The following is a 6,358-nucleotide window of genomic DNA, read 5'->3' on the forward strand; positions in this document are numbered from 1 at the left end:
CTCTTGCCTCCCCAACACACCCAATACAATGGAAAATTGTATAGGTGCACTAGTTCGGCAAAGAGATGGTAATAAAAGTGTAGTATGGATAGTAGATATTGATTTTTGTAATAGGAACAAGAAAAAACAGCAAGGTAGCAATTGATAAAATGGAGCACAAACGATATTGCAATGCTTGAAAATGAGGCCTAGGGTCCGTACTTTCTCTAGTGCAATCTCTCAACAATGCTAATATAATTGGATCATATAACCATCCCTCAAAGTGCGATGAAGAATCACTCCGAAGTTCCTATCTAGCGGAGAACATAAGAAGAAATTGTCTGCAGGGTACGAAACCACCTCGAAGCTATTCTTTCCGATCAATCTATCCAAGAGCTCGTACTAAATAACACCAAATAATTTCAGATTCATAATACACAATCCAACACCAAGAACCTCAAAGAGTGCCCCAAGATTTCTACCGGAGAAACAAAGGCAAAAACGTGCATAAACCCCTATGCATAGATTACCCCAATGTCATTGCGAGAATCCGCGAGTTGAGTGCCAAAACACATATCAAGTGAGCCAATACGATAGCCCATTGTCACCACGGGTATTCATAGCAAGACATACATCAAGTGTTCTCAAATCCATAAAAGTATTCAATACGATAAGAACGAAATCTCAAAGGGAAAACTCAATTCATCACAACAAGATAGAGAGGCAAAAACACTATATGATCCAACTATATTAACAAAGCCCGCGATACATCAAGATCGTGACATCTCAAGAACACGAGAGAGAGAGAGAGAGAGAGAGATTAAACACATAACTACTGGTACAAACCCTCAGCCCCGAGGGTGGACTACTCCCTCCTCATCATGGTGGCCGCCGGGATGATGAAGATGGCCACCGAAGATGATCTCCCCCTCCGGCAAGGGGCCAGAACAGGGTCTAGATTGGTTTTCATGGATACAAAGGCTTGCGGTGGCGGAACTTCTGATCTAGGGTTACCCCGAAGGGTTTTGGAATATTCGACGATTTATAGGACGAAGAGGGGGTGTGGGAGGCCACCGAGATGGGCACAACCCACCTGGGCGTGCCTGGGGGCCCAGGCGCGCCCTGGTGGGTTGTGCCCCCCTCGGGGCACCCCCAGCTGCCGCTCTAGCCCATTGGATGTCTTCTGGTCCATAAAAAGTTTCGCGGCGTTTGGACTCTGTTTGATATTGATTTCCTGCGATGTAAAAAACAAGCAAAAAACAGCAATTGGCATTGGGCACTGGGTCAATAGGTTAGTCCCAAAAAATGATATAAAGTTGCTATAAAATGATTGTAAAACTTCCAAGAATGATAATATAACAGCATGAATACTTCATAAATTATAGATACGTTGGAGACGTATCACCGGGAAAGAGCGCTGCGTTTTCCACCATAGTCCTCCATCAATCCACCAAAGCAGGAGTAGGGTTTTACGCCTCGCGGCGGCCCGAACCTGGGTAAAAGCTTCCCGTGTGATCTCTGCCGTGCTTTTTCACGCTCCTCCGCTCATTGTGCAACGTGCCATCCCCGTCGAACCAGAAAGGGGCTCATGGCCCCATAGGTAGCCGTGGTTTCCCACGACAATAACCAATAGTGGAACCTGGATGCCCATATTGGCTCCTACATATTCTACGAAGATCTTTATCAGTCGAACGGTTATGAAACATACGTAATTCCCTTTGTCCATTGGTATGTTACTTGCCCGAGATTCGATCATTAGTATCTTCATACCTAGTTCAATCTCGTTACTGGCAAGTCTCTTTACTCGTTCCATAATACATCACCTCATGACTAACTCCTTAGTCATTTGCTTGCAAGCTTCTGATGTGTATTACCGAGAGGGCCCAGAGATACCTCTCCCATACTTGTAGTAACAAATCCTAATCTCGATCTATGCCAACTCAACAAACACCTTCAGAGATACCTGTAGAGGATCTTTATGATCACCCAGTTACGTTGTGACGTTTGATAGCACACAAGGCATTCCTCCGGTATCCGGGAGTTGCATAATCTCATAGTCGAAGGAATATGTATTTGACATGAAGAAAGCAATAGCAATAAACTGAACGACCAATATGCTAAGCTAACGGATGGGTCTTGTCCATCACATCATTCTCCTAATGATGTGATCCCGTTATCAAATGACAACACATGTCTAAGGTTAGGAAACCTTAACCATCTTTGATCAACGAGCTTGTCTAGTAGAGGCTTACTAGGGACATGGTATTTGTTTATGTATTCACACATGTATTTAAGTTTTCGATCAATAACATTCTAGCATGAATAATAAACCTTTATCATGAATAAGGAAATATAAAATAACAACTTTATTATTGCCTCTAGGGCATATTTCCTTCAGTCTCCCACTTGCACTAGAGTCAATAATCTAGTTCACATCGCCATGTGATTAACACCCATAATTCAGATCGCCATGTGACTAACACCCACAGAGTTTACTAGAGTCAATAATCTAGTGCAAATTGTCATGTGATTAATACACAAAGAGTACTAAGGTGTGATCATGTTTTGCTTGTGAGAGAAGTTTAGTCAACGGGTCTGGCACATTCAGATCTGTATGTATTTTGCAAATTTCTATGTCTACAATGCTCTGCATGGTGCTACTCTAGCTAATTGCTCCCACTTTCAATACATATCCAGATTGAGACTCGTAGTCATCTAGCTCAGTGTCAAAGCTTGCATCGATGTAACTCTTTACGACGGACTCTTTATCACCTCCGTAACCGAGAAACATTTCCTTAGTCCTCTTTAAGGCACCTAAGGATAATTTTGACCGATGTCCAGTGGCCCACTCCTGGATAACTCTTGTACCCTCTTGCCGAACTTATTGGTAAGGCACACAACAGGTCTGGTACACAGCATGGCATACTTTATAGAACCTATGGCCGAGGCATCGGGAATGACTTTCATTCTCTCTCTATCTTCTATCGTGGTCGGTCTTTGAATCTTACTCAACTTCACACCTTGTAACACAGGCAAGAACCCTTTCTTTGACCGATCCATTTTGAACTTCTTCAAAATCTTGTCAAGGTATGTGCTTTGTGAAAGTCCTATTAAGCGTCTTGATCTATCCCTACAGATGTTGATGCCTAATATATAAGTGGCTTCACCGAGGTATTTCATTGAAAAATTCTTATTCAAGTATCCTTTTTATGCTATCCAGAAATTCTATATCGTTTCCAATCAACAATATGTCATCCACATTTAATATTAGAAATGCTACAGAGCTCCCACTCACTTTCTTGTAAATACAGGCTTCACCATAAGTCTGTATAAAACCATATGCTTTGATCACCTCATCAAAGCGTATATTCCAACTCCGAGATGCTTGCACCAGTCCATAGATGGATTGCTGGAGCTTGCACACTTTGTTAGCACCTTTAGGATCGACAAAACCTTCTAGTTGCATCATATACAACTCTTCTTTAATATCCATTAAGGAATGCAGTTTTTGACATCCTTTTGCCAGATTTCATAATTATAAAATGCAGCTATTGATAACATGACTCGGACAGACTTAAGCATCACTACGGGTGAGAATGTCTCATCATAGTCAACCCTTGAACTTGTCGAAAACACTTTTGTGACAAGTCGAGCTTTGTTGATAGTGATATTACCATCAGCGTTTGTCTTCCTCTTGAAAATCCATTTATTCTCAATGGCTTGTCGATCATTGGGCAAATCCATCAAAGTCCACACTTTGTTCTCATACATGGATCCTATCACAGATTTCATGGCCTGAAGCCATTTATCAGAATCTGGGCTCATCATAGCTTCTTCATAGTTCGTAGGTTCGCCATGGTCTAATAACATGACTTCCAGGACAGGATTGCCGTACCACTCTGGTGCGGAACATGTTCGGGTCGACCTATGAGGTTCAGTAGTAACTTGATCTGAATTTTTGTGATCATCATCATTTTCTTCCTCTCTGGTTGGTGTAGGCATCATGGGAACATCTTTCTCTGATGTACTACTTTGCAATTCGAGAGAAGGTACACCTACCTCATCAAGTTCTACTTTCCTCCCACTCACTTGTTTCAAGAGAAACTCCTTCTCTAGAAAGGACCCATTCTTAGCAACAAAGATTTTGCCTTCGGATATGTGGTAGAAGGTATACCCAATAGTTTCTTTTGGGTATCCTATGAAGACACACTTCTCCGCTTTGGGTTCGAGCTTATCAGGCAGAAGCCTTTTGTCATAAGTGTCGCATCCCCAAAATGTTAAGAAGTGACAGCTTAGGTTTCTTGCCAAACCACAGTTCATACAGTGTCATCTCAACGGATTTAGACGGTACCCTATTTAACATGAATGCGGTTGTCTCTAAGGCATAACCCCAAAAGGTAGTGAAAAATCAGTAAGAGACATCATAGAACGCACCATACCTAATAAAGTACGGTTATGACGTTTGGACACGCCATTACGTTGTGGTGCTCCAGGTGGCGTGAGATGTGAAACTATTCCACATTGTTTTAAATGAAGGCCAAACTCGTAACTCAAATATTTGCCTCCGCATCAGATCGTAGAAACTTTATTTTCTTGTTATGGTGATTCTCCACTTCACTCTGAAATTCTTTGAACTTTTCAAATGTTTCATACTTGTGTTTCATCAAGTAGATATACCCATACCTACTCAAATCATCTGTGAAGGTGAGAAAATAACGATACCCGCTGCGTGCTTCAACACTCATCGGACCACATACATCGGTATGTATTATTTCCAATAAGTCATTAGCTCGCTCCATTGTTTCGGAGAACGGAGTTCTAGTCATCTTGCCCATGAGGCATGGTTCGCAAGTATCAAATGATTCATAATCAAGTGATTCCAAAAATCCATCCGCATGGAGTTTCTTCATGCGCGTTACACCAACATGACCTAAATGGCAGTGCCACAAGTATGTTGCACTATCATTATCAACTTTGTATCTTTTGGCATCAATATTACGAATATGTGTATCACTACGATCGAGATTCAATAAACCATTTACATTGGGTGTATGACCATTGAAGGTTTTATTCATGTAAACAGAACAACAATTATTCTCTGACTTAAATGAATAACCGTATTGCAATAAACATGATCTAATCATGTTCATGCTCAATGCAAACAAAAAATAACATTTATTTAGGCTCAACACTAATCCCGAAGGTAGAGGGAGTGTGTGATGGTGATCATATCAACCTTGGAAACACTTCCAACACACATCGTCACCTCGCCTTTAACTAGTCTCTGTTTATTCTGCAACTCCTGTTTCGAGTTACTAATCTTAGCAACTGAACCAGTATCAAATACCCAGGGGCTACTACGAATACTAGTTAGGTACGCGTCAATAACATGTATATCAAATATACCTTTGTTCACTTTGTCATCCTTCTTATCTGCCAAGTATTTGGGGCAGTTCCGCTTCCAGTGACCATTTCCTTTGCAGTAGAGGCACTCAGTTTCAGGCTTGGGTCTAGCTTTGGGCTTCTTCACGGGAGCGGAAACTTGCTTGCCATTCTTCTTTAAGTTCCCTTTCTTTCCCTTGCCCTTTTTCTTAAAACTAGTGGTCTTGTTAACCATCAACACTTGATGCTCTTTCTTGATTTCTACCTTCGCCGATTTCAGCATCGCGAAGAGCTTGGGAATCATTTTCGCCATCCCTTGCATATTATAGTTGATCACGAAGTTCTAGTAGTTTGGTGATAGTGACTAGAGAACTTTGTCAATCACTATCTTATCTGGAAGATTAACTCCCACTTGATTCAAGCGATTGTAGTACCCAGACATTCTGAGCACATGCTCAATGGTTGAGCTATTCTCCTCCATCTTGTAGGCAAAGTACTTGTCAGAGGTCTCATACCTCTCGACACGGGCATGAGTCTGAAATACCAATTTCAGTTCTTGGAACATCTCATATGCTCCGTGGTGTTCAAAACGTTTTTGAAGTCCTGGTTCTAAGCCATAAAGCATGGAGCACTAAACTATTAAGTAGTCATCATATCGAGCTTGCCAAACGTTCATAATGTCTGCATCTGCTCCTGCAATAGGTCTGTAACCTAGCGGTGCATCAAGGACATAATTCTTCTGTGCAGCAATGAGGATAATCCTCAGATCACGGACTCAGTCTGCATCATTGCTACTATCATCTTTCAACTTATTTTTCTCTAGGAACATATCAAAAAGTAGGGGAGCTATATCTCAAGCTATTGATCTACAACATAGATATGCAAAACTATTAAGACTAAGTTCATGATAAATTAACTTCAATTAATCAAATTACTAATGAACTCCCACTTAAATAAATATCCCTGAAGTTTATCTAAGTGATACGTGATCCAAATC

Source organism: Triticum aestivum, chromosome 4D (genome assembly GCF_018294505.1).
Source record: "Triticum aestivum cultivar Chinese Spring chromosome 4D, IWGSC CS RefSeq v2.1, whole genome shotgun sequence".
In the NCBI taxonomy this organism is placed as follows: domain Eukaryota; kingdom Viridiplantae; phylum Streptophyta; class Magnoliopsida; order Poales; family Poaceae; genus Triticum; species Triticum aestivum.